This window comes from Bidens hawaiensis, unplaced genomic scaffold (assembly GCF_021521415.1).
Source record: "Bidens hawaiensis isolate Kalapana, Puna unplaced genomic scaffold, B.hawaiensis_p1.1 tig00007309_1, whole genome shotgun sequence".
Taxonomy (NCBI): Eukaryota; Viridiplantae; Streptophyta; class Magnoliopsida; order Asterales; family Asteraceae; genus Bidens; species Bidens hawaiensis.
The window spans coordinates 1,077,262-1,100,601 of record NW_027491506.1 but is presented as its reverse complement, the minus strand read 5'-3'; positions in this window follow the sequence as shown (position 1 = coordinate 1,100,601).

Below are 23,340 nucleotides of genomic sequence, written 5' to 3'. Positions count from 1 at the left end.
CAATCAGACACGTAACGCACAGGAAATAACTTCTCATATCTGATTACCTGAAAAGCATGTCAAAACAGGTCAACTACGAATAGTTGGTGAGTTTCATCAGTTTTAACGAAATCAGTTCTGCGCACCATACAGTCATAGTTTGTATATACGCGCGTATGTAAAAATATGTATTTACGGTTGTATAAATATGTAGAGCCATATCCTTGTGTGTGCATATGCACACATGTAGGTTTATAATATAAATTCGAAATTTCGGTAAAATCGTGATTGTTTGTTCGTACTACCTGTTTCCAATTTCCGTGTTTAACCAACCACTGTGGACCCCCTTTCTCCCACAACGGTTCCACATAAACTTAACGACTGTGGCCCCCCTTCCGCCCACAACGGTTCCGCGTTAACATCAACCACTGTGGTCCCCTTCCACCCACAATGATTCCATGTAAACTCAAACATTATATAGTGTACACGCAAATAATTAGTATATTCTACACATAGTATTTCCTACGGCTAATCACATAGCATGTATATAGACACATATATACGTATAGTATTTATCACGTATCACCAAATACTGTGGCTCCCCATCCGCCCACAATACGCATAATCACATTATTTTCTTAACATTCATGTCATAATCAAGTAGTTCGTTTAACAAGTTGCAGCAGAACTTGGCTCATAGGCCATACTCAACTTTAGTTTATAAGTTGCAGCAGAACTTGGCTCATAGGCCATACTCAACTTTAGTTTATAAGTTGCAGAAGAACTTGGCTCATAGGCCATACTCAACTTTAGTTTGGTAAGTTGCAGCAGAACTTGGCTCATTGGCCATACTCAACTTTAGTTTATAAGTTGCAATAGAACTTGGCTCATAGGCCATACTCAACTTTAGTTTGTTACTATTGTGGCCCCCCTTCTGCCCACAACAGCCCCATAATCATCACAGACCACGTTATCCCTATGGCCATTACAGACCACGTTATCTCCCAAATTAGTTATGTTTAACATTACATAACGTGTTTGTATAAACATGCTGTCACGTGTAGTTTCATTATGTTTTGCAATTCGTATTATCTCCACTCAATATATCAATCAACGATAATAATCATCTTTCATCAGCACGTAGTCAATCATTATGTTTGTAGAGACTTCTCATATATAAATGTTCAGATATTTTATATCCTGATCCGTGTTTAGATAAATAACGTGTATAAACATGCTTTCCACCCCAAAAGTTCGTAAGATAGTTTAAAGAGTGAGGTCATGAAACTCACGGTTTTGTAGGCACTCAGTGCGAGATCAGCACGGGGTTCGTTTCCCTTGCTATCACTTAGTCCCTATAGTCCATATTATAATAATATTAATATTTTAATATTATTATAATCTCAGTATTAAACTGGGCTGTATAACTTATCTGGGTATAGCTGGTACGCACAGAAAGTGGTAATAGGCTTAGGCTGTGATGTTGTTTAATGTCTAATACTTAAAACTGAACTTGGCTCAGATTCCGTTTTCCCAGCTGGGCCAGGTTGTTCGTTTACGCGTTCAGAAAACAGTTATGGGAAAATAAGCTTGGGTAAATGTATTGGTTAATAAAATGATTAAGTTATAAAGAAGGATCACATACTGGGGTACCGGATTAGCCTCGGGGCCCGTTTCCGTTTATTCAGTTTGATTTAAGAAGAAACGCGCCCAATCTATCCGGATTGTCCAGGTTTTTCAAAAAAAAGTTCGTTTTTACTTAATTAGTCCAAAAATATGATTTTTGATCACTCTTGGTGTTTTGATATTCCCGCAGGTTCGTTAGTCGCGAACTTGCCGGTTTTTATAAAAACTGAATTTGTTTAATCTTTAAATTAGCATAATGAATTAACCGTTAATCATTAAATTATGAAAATTTAGCCACTTATCAATTAAAATATGTAGATTTTTATAAAAATATTTCTGGAATTATTTACCGATTTAATAATTTATAAAAATTCATTTTATCAGCTATATTTCGCCTGAAAATCGTCTGTTTATCCCAAACAATTTCCAAAAATTCCAAAAAATTTTATGAATACTCAAATCATGTCCCAAAACAACCTGTATCAATTCTAGAATGTAAAAAGCCTGTTCAATATTCTTTTTGGATCGAATTCGGCTATAAAAATTCGCATGAACGCATATGTACAAAACACCCTTAGACTTCTCCAAATGATCTTAAAATTCATATATTATAAAAATATATTAAATCTGAGTTCCCAGAAAAATTTCATAATTTTTGAAGTATTTTAGCTATTTTCCCAAATAAACGTCCCAATTCGGTAATAAATTCGCCAAATATTCTCGGATGGTCACAAAATTACCAAATTTTAACAGGGATTCAATGACATGGTCACTGATGTCCCTGAAAAATTTCAAGGTCTAATAATATGCACATCACAACCTTAACCTAAACAGCCCTTAAACGAGTGTTACGGGTTTACCTTGTCGATTTTCGATGAGTTTTGCTAGCTTAAACGACTTTCCGGGTCTCGGGTTGCAATCTCAGTGTATCTACATATCATATAACATAAAACCAAGCATAAATCATCCATGTGACAGCCTTGATAATTAGGGTTTCGGTTTTGGGTTCAAACCGAACTTTCAAACCGTAAAAACGTTATATTCATGTTCTAATCCGCGTTTTTGACCAAAAAAGTAAATGTTCCTGGTTTGTAAACATGTTTAACATCAAAACATGATTTTACTTTATTTTTATGATTTTTGGATGGTTAAACATGTTTAAAATTAATCAAGGATTAATTTTTCATGTTTAAACTATGTTAATTAAGTATGAAATCAATGAAAATTAGAGGGTTTACCTCAAAACTTTGGCTGAACTTGAAGAACACAGCTGAAGAAGGTCTGGTCTTTATGTTTAATGTATAAAATAGGTGGCTTATTCAAGAAGCTTTCAAGGTAATATATTTGGTAGAATAATGTATGGGGGGCGACCGCAAGTATATAAGGCCCATTGGGCCTCCTTTTGGCCCAATGGTGCCTCGGTATTCGTGCCACACGTAAACGTCGGTCCAAAATTTAATTCGGGTTCGGTTTTTCGCAAGAAAACTAGTTCGAGTGCGAAAACCAGCGCGAAAACGAGTGTTTTTCAGCTTCTTTTTGTATAATAAGAAAAACGTACTGACTCGTTGTAAAATTCCAAAATATTTTCACGTATTGCTTAGAACATGTCATATAAGTGTTTTATAAATCTTTTTCGGCTTAACGGATGTTACAATGCTTGTTTTGATATTAACGATTGCGTTTAAGCTTATAGCGTATCGATAAACGAAACCTTTTTCGTTTAAAGAGTTTTAAACGTACTGGGGCCTAAATATCAATATGTTAGCCTCTATAATATGTATATAACTCGTATATGACCCCTCAGTATATATACGGGTCATAATTAGTATCGGTCGGTTACTCGTTTAAGCACTACGAATTAACCGATTTATTGTTTACTTGTTACGTAATGAATATAGTATACCTCGTTTTGTCACGAATGTCACATATATCGCCTATAGATAGCACCCTGGGATATCCGGACCATAACTAGACCCGTTTGGTTATTCGTTTGTTCGTTACGCAATAAGCGGTTAAACCCTTATTCGAGTTTGTAAGTACTAAGGTGTACTCGGTTTTGCCACGGATGTCACACTTATCCATCCTATGCCTTCCTTTTCAACTTACCCATCAAAGAAGAACCAAGATCCCCATCCTCTGATTGGATGAAATGCCACTCCGATCAACGACGATGGCATACCGGAAGCTCCACTTTCAATGAAGTCAACTCTCAACCCAACAATAATGGAGGACCGTCCCGCAAACCTAGAATATGGGTAATGATGTCCTATGAAAGTTTCCAAATGCCCCCGATAAACAACGAAACCACTCAACATATGGAAGAGGAAGAACCTGAAGAAGAGGAACAACCCGAGGAGGAAGAGGAAGACCCCGAAGAAGAGGAGGATCCTGAGGATGAGTCTGAACCGGAAGAAGAGCATCCAGATAATCTCAATGAGATATCAACATCAATGGATGGATCACTCACTTCCAAAAACCCAACCTACTGTTCTGTTGATCCATATGTCCAATATCTCGAGAAACTCAAGAACCAAGCTTCATCAAGTTTTCCACCGTTCCAAAGCGTAATCCCAACAGAAGAAGAGCAAGCTAATGAGATCAGAGAACAAAACAAAACTGCTAAAGCCTTCATCTACCTTTCATCCGACATGATTGAAGTTCCGTATCCAGAACCAAGGAATCACTATGAAATGGTGACATTGGGTTACCGCGACCCACCTCCACAATATGGATACCCCAACGAAGTTCCACAGTCGTATGAAAACACTTGGACCGCGCTCTGCACGAAACAGATGATTGGAGGAAGAAGATGGCCATTGAAGGAGAGAAAAAGAAGAAAATAGGAAAGACACTTCTTCGTAAGTGCAACAAGTTAACGAAAGTGGTGAGGAAATTCATGAAGGATTGAAGATGGTGGAGAAGGATGCAATATGAAGTTATGTGTCTAATATAGTTTGTATGATTATGTGAAATATATGTGTAACAAGAACGTTGAAACGTTCTTTGAAATAAAGATAGGATGATCCATATATATATCTATAAAATGATATATATATGTGTGTATGTATACTGAAATAAATATATATATATATATCCTTTTGTGATATATATATAAATGTGTAATAAAATATATGTTTAATAAAGGAAACATTGTTAAAATTTCAGATATAAAAGATATACTAAAAAGAAAAATGTCTGAACAAAGTAATAACAACGAGAATGCATGAAAAGAAGATGAGATGAGAAAGGGAAAAGACCCCGTAAATAACCAAGATGAACCGATCCCCCATAAATATAAGATCCAAATACAAAAGATGATTAAGGATGTGGTTAGAGAAGAGTCTATGGCTAGGTCTCAATCGATAAACTCAAAACATTCTCATTCCGTTAATCCTTCCCGAAAATCCGTAAAATCTCGTCCGAACCCGTCTCGTGTCGAGGAAAGTGTTCATGAGTCTAACGCTGATGGAGGTGTTAGGCAAAAATTTAAGAAGCTAAAAATTAGTGGGTGTTCGTTCAAGGATTTCAAATACTATGGACCAAAAGAGTTCCATGGTGATAAAGGAGCCATCACAACCGTGAGGTGGCTTGAGGAAATGGAGACAATAGTGATAACGAGCAAGTGTTCCAATGAAGAGAAAATCCAATATTCTGAGCTCATGTTCAAAGGAGAGGCGCTCGAGTGTGGAATACAATGATTATGAGTAAGGGAAAAGAAGTGATGTATGGACTGACTTGGGATGAGTTCAAGGAAATGTTGATGGGAAAGTTTTTTCCCATGCATGAAACCGACCAAATTCAAACTAAATTCCTCAATCTTAAGGTCGTGGGGACAAATCTTTGTGAATTCAACACCAAGTTTCACGAATATTGTCGTCTGGTTCCCCAGCTGGTAAATCCTGAATCCAACAAAGTTACCTGATACATTTGGGTACTGCCGCGGGAAATCCGCGATATTGTGAGGTCACATTTACCTCAAACCGCTGATTCCGCAATGGAGTTAGCTGGTTATCTGATGAGCGGTATGGTCCGCAACAAGGAAGAAGATAAGAAGGTTACAACAACATCTGCTCAAGGGAGAACTGGAGGAAGCACCAACTTCAAAGGCAAAGGCGTAAACCATTCCCAAAATCGATTCAATTCAAATGCTACGCCATGCAAAATATGTAGAAGGTATCACAAGGGTCGATGTAACTTCGCTCCGCCTCCCAAAGTTTGTGAGTCATGCAACCGTACGGGTCATGTGGCTGCTGATTGTTGGAAAAAGAAGATGACGTGCTACAACTGCAAAGAGATGGGCCATCTTAGTTTTGAGTGCCCAAAGAACAAACCCGCGACTGGTGGTGCGGGTGGAAGTGGCCAGAACAAGAAGGGAAATGCGAGAATCTTTGTACTCGACACAAAGAAGGCCGCTGACATGCCAGAAACCATTACCGGTACGTTTCTAGTCTACGACACCTATGCTAGAGTTTTATTTGATTCAAGTGCCAATTTAAGTTTTATAGATTATAGCTTTTGTAGTCTATTAAACGAACCTTTAACAAAGCTAAATAAAACTCTAAGCTTTGAGACAGCTAGTGGCGAAATCGTTAAGATCTCCGAAGCCCTTGAAAATGGAAAAATTCACTTAGCCGGTTATATTCTGCCTATTCAACTTTTACCAATGGCACTTGCTGGTTTTGATATTGTACTTGGTATGGTATGGTTATCCGATAACCATGCCCGTATCATCTGCAATAGCAAAACCGTTGAACTTCAAGCCCCCGATAAACGAACAATTTGAACTGAAGGGGAAAAAGACACTGGCCAAGTTAGCATAATTTCCATGATTAGGGCTAACAAATGTTTAAATCAAGGATGCTTAGCATTCATGGCTTACGTCACTGAAGAATCAAAGCCAAAAGAGATAAAGGACGTACCTATAGTCTCCGACTTTTCCGATGTTTTTCCTGATGAACTTCCCGGAATTCCTCCCGATCGCGAAGTTGAGTTTAGGATCGATCTCATTCCCGGTACTGCTCCGATCGCCAAAGCTCCGTATCGCTTATCGCCAACCGAAATGAAGGAGTTAAAGAAACAACTCATGAACTTCTGGAGAAAGGCTTCATTCGACCGAGTTCGTCACCTTGGGGATCGCCAATTCTATTCGTCAAGAAGAAGGACGAATCCATGCGCATGTGTATCGATTATCGTGCATTAAACAAAGTCACAATCAAAAATCATTATCCACTCCCTCGAATCGATGATCTTTTTGACCAACTTCAAGGTGCTAGCTTCTTTTCTAAAATCGATCTGCGTTCTGGCTATCACCAACTCAAAGTCCAAACCGTAGATATCCCAAATACCGCGTTTCGAACAAGGTATGGGCATTTTGAGTTCACGGTCATGCCGTTTGGACTTACGAATGCTCCAGCTGCGTTCATGGACATGATGAATCGTATTTGCAAGCCTTACTTGGATAAATTTGTTATCGTATTCATCGACGACATACTTATTTATTCTAAGTCAAAGGCTGATCATGAAGTCCATCTTTGAACTTTGCTTGGAATTCTTAGAACTGAGAAGTTGTATGCTATATTCTCAAAATGCGAGTTCTGGTTGCATGAAGTATAATTTCTTGGTCACATCATCAACGTCAACTGTATTCAAGTCGATCCCGCTAAGATTGAAGCAATCTCTAAGTGGGAGATCCCAAAATCGTCAACCGAGATTCGAAGTTTCTTAGGTTTGGCAGGATATTACCATAGGTTCATTGAAAACTTTTCCCGAATTGCTGTTCCCCTAACCTCTTTAACTCGCAAGAACATCAAATACGAATGGGGAACAAAGTAACAAAAGGCGTTCGATATACTCAAACAAAAGCTCACCCAAGCACCTATACTGGCCTTGCTAGAAGGTACTGAGGACTTTGTGGTATTTAGTGACGCATCTCACTCCGGCTTGCGATGTGTACTAATGCAACGTAAGAAAGCAATCTCTTACGCCTCTCGTCAACTCAAAGTACACGAAAAGAACTATACGACTCATGATCTGGAGTTAGGCGCCATAATCTTTGCACTTAAGATATGGAGGCACTATCTCTATGGAGTAAGATTTACCGTGTACACTGATCATAAAATCTTAAAGCATATTTTCAATCAAAAAGAGCTCAACATGCGCCAACGACAATGGATGGAAACTCTCAATGATTATGAATGCGATATTGTTTACCATGAAGGCAAAGACAACGTCGTGGCTGATGCCTTAAGTCGCAAGGAACATGAGAAGCCCAAAAGAGTCCGAGCATTACGCCTAGAACTCCAAATTGATCTCCTCAAACAAATAAAATCTGCTCAAATTCAAGCGATCAATGAAAAATAAATCTCCGACGAAAAACGTAACGGCACCATTGACTCGTTAGTCAAGGATGACGATGGTATCCTTAGACTCGGAAATAGGATTTGGGTACCAATCGTTGGGGACTTGCGTGATAAAATATTGAACGAAGCCCATATGTCCAAATACATGATGCACCCCGTTGTGACAAAATGTATCATAATCTCAAATCGAACTACTAGTGGAATGGAATGAAAAGGACGTCGCTTCACATGTTGCGAAATGTTTAACATGTTTAAAAGTTAAGGCTGAACACCAAAAGCCTTCGGGATCGCTCCACCAACCCGAACTTCCTGTATGGAAGTGGGAGTTAATCACTATGGATTTCATTACCAAACTCTCTGTTGAGTCAAATATTTGACCAAAGTGAGATATATGGAAGATTGGAATCTTCTCAACCTCCTCAGAATTCGCTAAGTATGGATCCGGGCACACCTTAGACCTCCGAGCAAGCTTTTACTTAGCCGGGCATGATATTTTGTCTATCGTGCAAGGTTATCTTCATGAAGTCTTCTTTAGTGGATATCCGAGCAAGGTTTGCAAATTAGTGTATTACCGGGCAATGTTCACTAGTTTATGCCAATCCGGGTAATGATCACTCTATCAAGCAAGTTTGTTCCTCATAGCCAAATATGATTTACTTCTGAGTAAGCTTTTGGCTAACCAAGCTCATGAAGCCAAGTGATTGGATGACCGGGCAAGGTATTCTTAATAATACAGTGGTCCAAGTAGACTTGATGTTTTAATGGAATATCTATAAGTAACATCGGGCAAGGTTCAACTTAAGCAAGGAACAGTGCTGCCGAGCACACTTTGCTAATAAGTTATTTTGTAGCAAAGAATTGAAAGGGACCATTGAAGAACAAGGTTGCTCGTAAGGGTTTGTCGGGAGAGTATTTTACTTGGTAAAATACTCTTCAAGTAAAGTCTACCCGGAAACTGATCCCGGGCACACTTCTATGTTACCAAGTGCTGAAGGATGGCAGGGCACACAGCCTACTCGGAAAATGAATATTGTTGTAAAGCCTACCTGGAAGACTTGTTTTACACTTAGAATAATTCTGAATATGTAATTTTGAATATATATTATCATTTGGGGTTTCTAGAAGGAATGACAGCTGTCTTAGGATGGCAGACCTATAAATAGAATAATTTAGGGCACGTCTCCTACGGATTCTAGCTTTTACACTTTTCGGATAAGAAAGAATATTTCTTGAAAGTGACGGCTGTCTTAGGATTCGTACGGATAAACTTTCCCTTCAAGAAACCCTAAATCGATTATCCTTTTGTATGATGAACATTATATAAATGGAAATCTTTTGAGTGAATTTTGTGTGTGTTAGTTACCCTTGATTATTGTTTTGCAACCACATCGTTTGTTATTAATTCCGCCTTTAACAATCGGTAATCTTTCTAAATATAGCAACTCGTCATTAACTCCCTTGTCGACACATTTATTTGTGTGAGTTATGACATGATTTGAGTAAGATCCAGCTGAAATCGGGGACCTGACAAGTGGTATCAAAGCTTGTTGCTGCTATTTTGGAAAGATTCTTGTTGCTGATTGAAGATTTGAAGAAAGATGACGTAAGCAGACCACTGTTCCATTGAAAAGTGACGTCAGCAGCTCTGTTCTTCATTTTTCTTCCAGATCTACAATCATTTGGTGTTTTCTCTTCCTTATTTTGTTTAAAGCTTTAATTTTTTTTTATATGAATCTTGTTCTAATCGCATCAGACACATCAGATCTGAACAACCGGTTTTCAGATCTGATTATTTTTGAACTCTGTTTTTACAAAGAAACTATTTTTGATTTCTCAAAATGTCTGGTTACGAAGAACAAGAAGTGTCTACTAACAATATTCCTAGACTGTATGGATAGGAAAATTTCACAAAATGGAAGGTCTTGTTTGAAGAAGCCGTTTGCTATAATGACGTTGATATGTGGAACTCAATCAGGAATGGTCCACCAGGAAATGTTGAGGAAGGTGCAAATCCAGCAGCAGTTGCTGCTGTGAGAGAAAGAATGAGAAAAGTAGATGACAAGGCTTTAGTAAATGTTAAAGTTAGGTCTATCTTGGGAGATACTTACCAAGGTTGCACATCATGCCACTGCCAATGAAATGCATGATGCAATACTTGAAATGTTTAAAGGAAACATTGAGCTCAAAAACATCAAGAAGCAGAGACTGAAACAACAATTAGAGAGGTTTAAGTATAAAGATGGAGAAAGGTTGAAGTCTATTCTTGAAAGGTTCTTAGCAATAGTGAATGATCTCAGAACCACAAATTATGTCATGACAGACTTTGACTTGAATACCAAGTTGCTCAACTCAAGGCCAAAGGAGTGGTACACTGCTTGCAAATTCATCCTTCAGAAGCATAACTTTAATGACTTGAAATTGGATGATGTAGTGTGCTTCATTCAAGCTGCAGAGATTGAGATGATAGAGAATGAGATGATTAAGGAGGAAAAACCTTGCTTCAATGTTTCAAATGCTTTGATTGCACCCATGGGAAATTTGACTACCAAGAATCAACAACAAATTCCCATTATTGAAGAACCAGTTGAGCTTAATACTGATACTCCAAAATCTTTTGTTGGAGGTAGCACAAGTAATCTTGGAAATCAGCAAAGGTTCAATGTGCAACTGATTGATGACACTGATTCTGCTTCAATGGCAAGTGGGAATGTACCTCATACTAGTGGTGGAAATGGTCAAGGCAGTGAAACACAGGCCTTGTTTTCAATGTTTACAGAGTCATATAATGCATTTGTTGCAAAGAATTTAATTCACACAAGTGTGGTACAAGATGATCTTGAGCAGATAGATGTTGATGACTTGGAGGACATGGATTTGAAGTGGCAAGCAGCTATGTTGGCTCTTAAAAGCAAGAGGCTTTACAACAGGACTGGTAGGTCACTCCTATCAGGGCCTAATGAAAGAATTGGTTTTGATAAGTCAAAGGCCATTTGTTACAATTGTCAACAGCCTGGTCATTTTGCAAAAGAATGTAACATGCCAAGAAACATTCAAATGAACCAGTTTCAAAACCAACCAAGAAACCAACAACCTCAATATCAACAGAATCAACAGAGAATCAACAGCAACAACAACCTCAACAACAATTTTAACAACAATCCCAACAACAACTATTATCCCAACTTCAACAACTTCCAACCTCAAATGAACAATCATAATCAAGGAATGCCTCAGAATCAAGGTTTTCAAAGAAATAACAACCAAAACCTTCAAAATGTTCCAAACAACACTGTTCCAGCCAACCAAACCCAGATCAGAAATCAAGGAAATGTTGCTATAACAACACAGCATGAGGGTAACTTTGATTGGAGCAATCATGAAGAAGACATTGCCGATGATATCAAGAAAGCAAATGTGGCATTCATGGCCATAATTGAGAAAGAAACTGGATCATCATCTCAGGTATACTCTGCTCCTATTATTGATTTAAATGAACTTATCAATGATTTGAAAATGAAAGTAGGCAAGCTGGAAAGTGAGTGTTTTAAGAAACAAAGTATCATCAATGCATATGAGGCAAGTGAACTGATAAGTGAAGAAAGAATGAAAAGTTTGGAAGAAGATTGTGTTAACAGTTATAGATCTCAGAAAAGGTTCACAACGGAATTAGATGGGTTGAAGAAAATGACTATAGAAGAGAAGGTGCAGAACACAAAACTGCAAACTGACAATGAATTCTTGAAAAACTTGGTCTCCATTGGAAACATCTGTGAAATTCTGAACCGAGTAAAAGAAGAAGACAAGTACAAAGAAGTTCCACCACCATTCAACAACAACTTTATGCCAAAAGTTGATAAAGAGAAAATAAATGCATATCTACAACAATTCAAAGATGTTTTTCAAGACAAAGAAGAACTTGTGGATTTGTACAAGAATGTTGAGGTGAGTGAAGAAGGAGAGTTTGTAGTGAAGAAAGATTTGAAAGCAGAAAAGTCAATTGGAGTTCAAGTCTCTGAAGATGACTTTGATTCAATTGATTTGAATCAAGATGACTTGAGTGATTTGAGTGATCAGATCACTGATGAGGAAATCAAAGCAGCTGAAAGCGGAAGAAAATACAAGAAACCAGAATCCATTGACAAACTTCCAATGTATCTACCTGTCACATCAAGAATGAAGAAACAGAATGAAAGAATAAAGAGGGAGCATGTGTCATTTGACATATGTGAAAAGAAGAAGGTAAATTACAATGCTGTAAGGCCTCCAAGCCAAGCAGTATTGAAAAAGATAAAGCAGAACAACAAGAAAAGGGTAAAAGAAAATGTGGATATTGAAAACTTTATCCCTATTTATCCTATTTTCTCTAATCATGAAGTCCTTGATATTGGAGAAGTGGAAACCATGGAAGAATATGAGAAGAGACAATCAAGATATAGAGAAAGTTAAGATGAAGAACCACTGAATATGCAAAAAATTGTATTTGTAAAGAGCAAGACTGAAAGACAAGACATCAAGATTGAGGAATTTGTTCCTTTCTCAATCAATTTTGATAGTCTAAAGAATCAGAAGACCATTGGAGTCAAAGAACACAGACCAAGTGAAAGATTCAAGAAAGAAAAAGAACATGAGATATACAAAGGAAAGGTTTGGTGCAAGAAGTGTGATGAGTGTGGTCATCATAAAGATTCTTGTAATGAAAGACTCAAATTCAAGCCTTTTCATGTCCCAAATGAAACAAAGTATGGACAAGACTTTGTTCTGTACAAGCAAAAGTATGATGAATACCTGGGAAAGGGAAAAGTTTGTGAAAAGGAAGATCTGAAGAAAGAAAGCCAAAAGCCTTCAATGAAAGCCAAGAAACATGAGGCTAAGAATGTTCAAAGGATTAAATCTCCAGTAAAGCATGAGAGACATGTAAAAAAGGGCTTTCAATCCCTGAGAATCATTCCTAAAAGGGATACACAATCTGATAGTTCTCAAGGATCATCAAGCAGTGAGAAGACAAGAAACAGAGGTGTCTTTACTAGAAAGAAACTCACTGGACAAACTGGTGATGAAAATTTTCTAATGAAACATGGATTTGAACCTGAAGGATTCCTTTGGAAACCTAAGGCTGAAACTACGGTTGAGGCACTTGCTAATGTAAGAGACTACTCTGAAAAGAAGGACTATGTGGTCAAGGAGTATGCCGCTGACTCAGTAGAATGCCAGAATTCAACCTCATTTGTTAAAACCCCAAGAGAGTGTGGTTATGAGACAAACAATTCAGACAATATAGAAGTCACTCATGAAGATCCTGAACCAACAGCACTCACTTCCCAAGCTGCCACTGAAACTGAATCTGATGAGCTGCAAGTTGATCTAGCTTGCACTTCATCACTCAACTAGTCAAACTCTTTCTTTTGTGCAGGAACAGTCCACTCCTTTGAATGACAAATGGTACATGGATAGTGGTTGTTCTAGGCACATGACTTGTGGCAAAAGATCACTTGTCAATTATGAAAAAAAGTTTGAAGGTCCTATAGCTTTTGGGATTGATGAAAATGGTGGAAAGATTGTTGGGAAAGGAATCTTAACAAATGGAAAAGTTTCATTTGATAATGTATTTCATGTTGAAGGTCTTCAGTATAATCTACTAAGCATATCACAAATGTGTGATAAGGGTTACAAAGTCAGTTTTGATGATTCCCACTGTTTCATTCTAAAACCTGAGTTTGTAATTCCACCTGAAATGATTATGATGATGGCACTAAGAAATGGCAACCTATATGAATTAAACATGAAAGAAGCTGTTTCAAGGGGAGGTGCATGTTTTGTGTCCAAAGCCACTGAAAATTAGTCAAAATTGTGGCATAGGAAACTGTGTCATGTGAACTTAAAAAACATGAACAGACTTGTGAAAGGTGAGCATGTGATTGGCTTACCTACAAGAGAATTCAAATAGGAAGATCATTTTAGTTCATGTAAGAAAGGAAAGCAACACAAATCTACTCATAAGCCAAAGCTCATCAACTCAATTGATCAAATACTTGAATACTTCACATGGATCTTTTTGGTCCTGTAAGTGTACCAAGTATAGGAAAGAAAAGATATTGTCTTGTGATCATTGATGACTATTCAAGATACACTTGGGTTTATTTCCTAAGTACCAAAGATGAGACTGCAGAGTTGACTAAGGGATGTGCAACTATGATTGAGAAAAAATTGAATAAGAAGATTAAAATGATGAGAAGTGACAATGGTACTGAGTTAAAAAATGGAGTTATGCAAGAATTTTGTGCGAAAAGGGTATACTTCAACAATTTTCAGCTCCTAGAACTCCTGAACAAAATGGTGTTGCAGAAAGAAGGAATAAAAATTTGATTGAAGCTGCAAGAACCATGTTAGCAGATGCTAATTTACCTGTTACTTTTTGGGCTGAAGCCATAAATACAGCCTGCTATGTTCAGAACAGGGTACTTGTCAACAAAAGGCATAACAAAACTCCTTATGAAATATTTCACAACAGAAAGCCTTATATCAAGTTTTTCAAGCCCTTTGGATGCAAATGTTTTCTTGTGAACACAAGGGATTATTTGAACAAGTTTCAAACAAAATCCCTAGATTGTTTCTTTGTGGGATATTTTACACACTCAAAAGCATACAGAGTATATGTGAAAGACCATTTGAGTGTTATAGAATCATCTGACATCATCTTTAATGAGAATCAATTCAATACAGTTGATGGTGCAGCATGGCTGTTTGATCATGAAAAGTTGATAAGGTCTTTCAAGATTTATCCTGAAGACTTTGATGAATCATTCTACAAGACCAGTGAAACTGAAGAGAAAAAGAAGAAACCATTGGACTTAGAAGAGTTGTGGAAAAAGGTTGCTAGAAAAGAAAAGGAATATATCTTTGTGAAGAATTCCTCATGTGATATTGTTGACCAAGACCAAGAAAATAATCAAGAAAACAATAACAGTCATGAACATGATCATACTGCGATTAATAAAGACATTCAAGAAGTACAGAATGATCAACTTCATAATGAGGGAAACACAAGTAACCAAGCAAATGAAGAAGAAGCTGCATCTACTGCAAGGTTTCAAGATCTGTTTCAAAGACTGAATTTAGAAAATAATGGTGCATCTACTTCAGGACAACATAATGAAGAAGCATCAGAATTTCATGATGCAGAAACTGATTTGATCATTGAAGAACCGGATCTCAATGAGTCAAATCTTGACACAAATGTGTCTGCAGATATGATTGTTCAAATTCCTTATGTAGAAAAGAATCATCCTTCTGAAAACAATTATGGAGATTTGCATGAAAGAGTCACAAGAAGTCATTTTGAAATTGCAAACATATGTCTTTACTCCTGCTTTCTATCCCAGATAGAGCCAAAGAACATTGCTCAAGCACTAAAAGACAATAGTTGGGTGGAAGCAATGCAGGAAGAATTGGCATAGTTCAGAGACCTACATGTGTGGGATCTTGTTGATAGGCCAATAGACAGATATGCAATAGGAACTAAATGGGTTTTTAGAAACAAAAGGGATGAGAGGGGTTTGGTGATTAAGAATAAAGCTAGGTTTGTTGCACTGGGAAGCCTTCAAGAAGAAGGAATAGACTTTGAGAAAGTTTTTGCACCTGTTGCAAGACTTGAAGCTATCAGGAACTTTCTTGCATATGCTGCCTCAAAGAACATTAAGGTGTTCCAGCTTGATGTTAAGTCTGCATTCCAAAATGGAAAGATTTATGAAGAGGTGTATGTAGCTCAACCTCCAGGTTTTGAGGATCCTTTGTATCCAAACAGGGTGTATAAGTTGAACAAGGCCCTTTATGGATTGCATCAAGCTCCTAGAGCTTGGTATGATGAGCTGTCAAATCATCTTCTTGAAAATGGTTTTAAAAGAGAAGCCATTGACAAGGCACTCTTCTATAAAAGAAAAGGATCAGATTTGCTTCTGTTACAAGTGTATGTGGATGATATCATCTTTGGATCTACAAATGAACAAATGTGCATGGAGTTTGAAGGGGTAATAAAGTCCAAATACAGCATGAGCTCTATTGGAGAAATGAACTTCTTCCTTGGATTGCAAGTTCAACAGAAAGCTGAAGGGATCTTCATTTACCAGACCAAATATGTGCAGGACATTTTGAACAAGTTCAATTGTCATGAGTACAAAACTGCTTCAACTCCAATGGACACTAAAGAAAAGATGATTGCTGATGAAAAGGGGGAGCCTGTAGATGAACATGAATATAGAGCCAAAATTGGGTCCCTGATGTACCTTACTTCAACAAGACCAGATATCATGTTTGCTGTATGTGTGTGTGTGCAAGATTCCAATTAAATCCAAAAGTCTCCCATACGAATGTTATGAAGAGAATTTTTAGATATTTGAAGGGAAGACCAGACTTGGGAATTTGGTATCCAAAGAATAAAGGTTTTGATCTGATTGCCTACACAGACAGTGATTATGATGGCTGTAACATGAGCAGAAAGTCAACCTCAGGAGGATGACAATTTTTGGGTGAAAGGTTAGTGTCATGGCAATGCAAGAAGCTGACTACTGTCTCAATCTCCACTGCAGAAGCTGAATACATTGCTGCATCTGCATGCTGTTCACAAGTTCTATGGATTCAAAATCAGATGCTGGACTACGGTTTGAATTTTCTGAACACCCCTATTCTTGTTGGAACCCGATTAATTTGTGTCAATCCAGTAACAATAACAATAACAGATCTCAGATCTGTGTATAATCGATTAATACGTTTATATGGATCTAGCTCATAATTACTATAGATTTAATGTTGTATATGTATATGTATTATCAGTATCTGTATATAAGTAGTTCGTATAATATTAAGATGAAGATCAAGAGAGGAATCGGACAAGGTTTTGTTAATTAAGCTCTCAAAACTTAAATTAACAGTGAACAGTGTTCACTATATATAGAAGATTCGCTAACATCCCCTAGCGAACCAGACACTACTTCGTTACATACATTAATTAGACGAAACACCCCCTGATTCGTTAACATCCCCTAACGAATCAGGAGGGAATACGCTTAATGTCTTAGTTCGCTAACATCCCCTAGCGAACTAGACTTTACACATAACGAACTAGATAATAATTAATCTAATTATTACATTAAATAATAAACAAAACGTTAACGACAATTACAAAGACTCAAGACGCAATACAGTGTACTAACAGACACCCCCTCGTTTTGAGCTCTTTGTCTTTAAATTATTTGAAGCGCTTGGACTGCCAGTCTTTGCAACTATGAATTCCATGCTCATGACACACACGAACAACTCGTTGGAATTGCATAGCCAGGTCATAGTCTTCTTGGCGCTCAAACAAAATCTGCTTCCTGTGGAGCACGTCATTGTCTGTCTCTGATAAATTAACCAACCACATTGGGTCGATTATCTTGATGAGCTCTGTCTTCAGCCCTCTACCAAGAACAATGACGGCCTCACCAGTACGATTGTCATAGTACCAGCGGTTGAATGAGAGATGCATGTATTGAGGCATCGTCTTCACAGGAACCTGCTTCATCGTCTTTGGCGGCTTCACCTTCAGGACAAGTTTTCTCCAGCCAGTCCTCGGATCAATCTCGTCAATACGCTTACATCTTGGGACCTAACTTGAAGCCATGATTGACCTCGAACAGTAAGTGTTGATGGAACCACTCGCTGTTCAGTAACCCCCACGATTGATAAATGGACGTCTCGCGAGGGTACGAACATCCCACCGCGGCAAAGTAAGAACATCCATTATCGTCTCGTAATACTGAATCCCCTTCTCCCATTTGATTATACATACTTTAAGCTCAGAATCATAAAGCCAAGAGACAATATCACCATGTACCTTGGAGACAGTCTTGAAGGAGGTCACTTGGTTTGCTTTGACCCAAGCTTCAGCTGTGTCTTTACGTTCCTGATCTACGTAACGATGTGCCTGAATAATCTTACCAGCAGCTTTAAATCTGAACCAACTCAGAATCTCTTCAATAGACGGGTCAAACAGTTTACCAGTATAAAAACCCTTTCCTTTGGACTTCTCTTCAAGATGGTCTTCTGCTTCTTTGATTGTTTCTTCATTGAATACCGGAGCACCTTCATCAACGTTTGTGTGTTGATACAAGTTTGGATACTCCTCTACAGTTACGTTTCCATCTCAATATCCTCATTCTCATAAATAAAATCAGTATTCATCTGAATAGATGGATCATCTTCTAAACCTTCTTCATTCACCACCTCAACATCTGGCTAAGTTTCTAACATGGTTAATTGTTCGTCATTAAGCCCAAGCAGTATGGAAATATGTTCCCGTGTCAGAGACCTCTCCACAAACTCCCCAACCTCTATATCATCCCTGTTAACCACACTTTTAACTACCCCCGATCCATCCACAAATATCACAGTATTAGCCGCAATCATATCAATTGGTTTAGCAGCAGTTGGATCTTGATATATAATAATCTGTTTACCCGAGTCTTCACCGCCACTTGTACCAGCACCGGAAGATGAACCATGCGATTGTTTAGGCTCACCTCCTGCACCAGACTCATCAGCGTCTTTATCATCATCTTTGATTTTCTTCAGGGCATCTTCTTTTTATGTCAGTTGAAGGATTAACTCCTCTTGTTCCTTTAATTTCACCCCCTGAGACTCAACAATCGCACGAAGCGCTTTAGTCTCCTTTTGACAGAAAGAAATGTAACCCATCATTCGTCTTTGATTCTCCATCAGACGTTCTTGATTCTGATGGTCAGCTGCCATTTGGTTTTCATAAAGATGTAGAAGATTCACCAGCATCTCAGTCTGACGGTTTGATGGCATGTTATACAGAGATGGATGAACTGGTTGGATTGGACCTTGAGGTCGAGTGATTCTGATAAACGAAACGTCACTTGGTGGAGGAGGAGGACGGGGAGGCCTCATGGATGGTGTTGGGGGACAGTAGACACCGTAGTAGGAGGCCTTGGTATTTCTGATAATGCCGTTTGTGGAATTACTCCAAGCCTTTCATGCGGTACCAACGTTGTCGTCAATGTAAGCATCAGAGTGCTAGTAGTAGTCGGCACTACCGAGCTTTGAGGCGTTGAATGACGAGGTGGTGGCACACCTATAATTACCTCAGCCCCCTCCAAAACGCGTCTTTTCTTCGACGGCTCACCAGTTGCCACCACTTTCCCTTTCCTCTTTCGATCTTGTTGAGTCGCAATGGTGGCAGCTAAAGCAACATTTATTGCCTCTTGTTGTTCTTGAAGGCAGCATCACCAGCACCACCATCACCATCATTTCCATCATCATCGTTCCCACCTTCCCCCCCTTCACGCTCGGAATCCGAGTCATCATGGATCCAACGCTCATCAGGAGGACATACATAAGTCGGATTGATTATATGACCGATCATCCGTTTATCTTTTGGCTTCTCCTTTCTATAAGTTAACATTCGATGCACAGTTTCAGCTGTCATGTGTTCCATATGAAGTATATCGTTCACCAATGTCTGATCAATAACCAAATTTGGGATCAAAGCTTGAATAACCCAGCTGTAGAAAGCGAGGATACATTAAAAACTTCTTTGACTGAAGTGTTTGCTGAACTTGTTCTTTCAAATGGTCAAAGACTAACTCTGAGAAATTAAACGGCTTGTTCAGAATCAAAGCAACAAAAGCTGACTGCAAGCTGAGTCTACATTCGTCAAACCCACCACAACGACCACTCATACAATGAAGTAGAACATGTAGAAGATACTTGTATGGTGGACATAACCCGTTCTTGTTCAACATAGATTTATTAATGTCGCCACCATAACGCAAGCGTGTGAATAAACCCTTGACCAACGGTTTGTCAAATTCACTCGGGTTGTTATCATTATCACCAAATTGAAGTACACGGTGAATGACCTCAACATCAATTGTAATCAGAGTTTCATTGATTGTGGCTCGAATGTGTTTCTCCTCTTCCACATACTCAACTGTGTTCCAAAATTGCCTGATAATACTCAGATACACCTTTGGTCTAGCAGTTATAGCATAGTGTATCACTGAGCGTCTTAAGAAAGCTAACATATCCCCAAACACATTCACATTTGCCACATCTTGATTCACATAAGCACAGATATTATGTTTCTTGTCAAATGGTAGTAAAATAACATCGTCTTGTTGCTGTTGTTGTGGTGGTTGAACTTGTGGAGGTTGTTCTGGTGGTGGTTGCTCGTGTTGCACTTGATCGGCAATTGGTGGATCTTGATTTACTTGATCAGCCATGTCTACTGTATAAATACAAACAAATATGAGAAATGTGAAGACGTAATATGTATTAAACATCAATATATGTCTAGTTATTTATAAATGGTGTATATTCATTGTCAAAAGATATGTGTATTTAATTTATTTACGCGTTTAGACGATTTAATTGAATGTCATTCGTTAAATATCTCGCTGATTCATTACTATACCGTAATGAATCGTGCGATTCGCTATCAGGTAAATAAGCTAACGAAGTAGTCTTAGCGAATTACTATTCAAAATGACGAACTAAGAATCTAGTTCGTTATACTTTTAACGAATCCACATCTGATTCGTGAACTCCATTCTTCGCTAAGCTAGTTCGTATATGCCCTTAACGAATTGGACACGAAACAGTTCCAATTCGCTAAGGAGAACGAATGGTCCATTAATTAGACCTAATCTTTGACCTGCATTGTCAAAGTCAAAATTAAGATGAACACAGATAGTCAACAATATGAACCCAGAAGCAATTAGTCCATAACTATTGTTGAATCATCAAGACAATGAACGTGTTGAACTCGGAAACACACAATGAAGCTCATGGTGATGAGATTGAGACTCAAAACCCAGAGATACTGAGGTTAACCGAAGCAAACAGAAACACAGAAACTATGAAAACATAATCAACCCGGAAAACTATAATCAAACGTCGATTAAAGTCCACCAAGGGTATTGGAATCACATTCCAATTACACTGAAACATTAATAATCTATATTATCACAATGGTGCATAAACAAATCAGGGTTTAAAGACTCGGAAAACCCTTAGACCACAAAAGTACATAATTTATCTATCAAATCACACTCATTTTTGATGAAAAACATATCGCCGTGACCATCTATACCTGAGAAACACAAAGATATCCTTGAAATGTCGAAATATGAAAGTCGAGATTTCAGAGAAAATTTTGAATAGGGTGACTTTAGGGTGAAGGAAGAAGACGAACAGTGAAGGACTGTTCGTGTTTCTTGTCCTATATAGCTTAACACGCTACCCGAGGTACACAGTGTATGAATTATGCAATTCGTTTGAATTATGAATAACGAATTAGATAATTCGCTATTACAGTTCGTTACCTTAGAATAGCAAACAAGCCATGATTCGTGTCTTGATTCGTTAAATATGTATAACGAAGAAGGTATGATTCGTTACAGAGTGCGGAAGCGAATTAGTTGAGCGAACTAGAAATCAGTTCGCTAAAGAATCACCTAGTTCGTTATCCATAATTAGCGAAGTAGATTTTAACGAATTACTAACTTTATTTGGTTTTAAATTAAATAATTAAATGAATTAAATAATGAATTAATTAAGTAAAAATTTTAACTTAAAAGAATTACCGAGAACCGTTTTATCCCGATAACTAAGTACCTTAAATTCGTTTCTTTTTTACGAAACATAACTTAAAAGCATTAAATAATATGTAAAGTACGAAAAATAAAATATTTTTGGTATTTTGTAAGAAATTAAAGAATGTATTTACAAAAGAATATCAGAATTAGAAAATAGACAATCTTTTTGTGTTTTTCAATGATTTATCAAAAGCAGTACATATTTTTGTGTTTTTGTTGAGTTTGAGCAGAGAATCATATTGATCAAAATGTACTTCCATCCAGTTTTATATGTCAGCGATATTATGACTGGCGTTAAGTCGGTCATTTATATTGTTGTCCACTTAAATCTTATGACAAACCTTCGAGCATTTTTGTGATATGATTTATGGTTCAATTAGCGCACAGAATATCAGAAACTATCAGCCCCTAATCTCGGTTCAAGCTTAATTTGATTTTTGCCAAATCACCCCAACTTGACTTAAACCATTATAATGTTGATCAAAATTTGAAACCTTTTGAATATTTGAGCAATGCATCAGGTTTACTTTACTGTGAGTGAGTATGCACGAGTCCATCTGTCGGCTTACATACATTGTATCCCCTGGGGTCCGTTTCTTATTGGTATTGAGACGCACGCAAGGGAGGAACAATTGTATGACTAACAACGGATTTTGATCAAGTCAGTAATTTAGATTGTACAGAGTACAGTAATGATCAAGTTTAATGACTTTGGGTTTGCTCTAAGAAGCGAGTGAAATATTCATGCTTATGAATACCCAGATGATTAAGCCGCATAAAGACTCATAGTGTCCAGAATCCTAACGCTTGTTATTTGCTTTATTATATTTTTGGGTGATCAACAACGATAAGGCTTGAGTATGATCGGTTATTACATTTCTGCCATCTTCACCGAGACTTTTGCTAGAGACTAACAGCTCTTTCAATTTGGCTTTTCTTTAAGTTTATATCACTTACTTTACTCTAGCAGCTTGTTTAAGATCTATCAATGTACCAATGATTAAGCACACAGTCTTTTAAGCTTATTTCTTTCTGGATTTGGGGTCAAATAATCAATGTACTATCATTTTCTCTTTTTGTTTCAAAAACTCAAGATTTTGAGGAGCATAAAACAAAATGATTTAAATTGTCCCAGTTAATTTAAGTTCATAAATTAATGGCTATCGTAGTCATCTACAAGTAGAGAATAGGACTAAAACATGCAAGCACGCTTCACAAACTTAAATAACTGACTAAATTCTCAGCTAAAAAAATAAAGTAGAGTGCTTAACAAACGCCCCAAATACTTTCCATTTGTCAGGTAAATGGCTAACCCGAATATTTACAAGAAATTATTAGGACCAAACATATACAGGTATATGTTCTTCGAAATAGAAGTAAATGACATAATTTTCAGCGATCATAAGCAAAAATCTTTTTGGTTTTTCTCTTTACAAACTAAAAACACAATCTTTTTTGTCTTTTTCGGATTTTTCTTTACACGACAAGACAATTCGCATTCTTTTTGACTTTTTCAGAAATTTTTCTGTACAAACAGAAATCACAATCTTTTTGGAATTTTCTAGTTTTAAAATGTTTTTGGTTTTTCAGATATTAAAATAAAACAAGAAAGAACAATATTTTTGATTTTTCTATGTTTTCTAATGTTTTTGGGTTTTATCTATACAAACTCAAAGCACAATATTTTTGTATTTTCTAGAATTCACCCCCTAAAACCTAAAAAC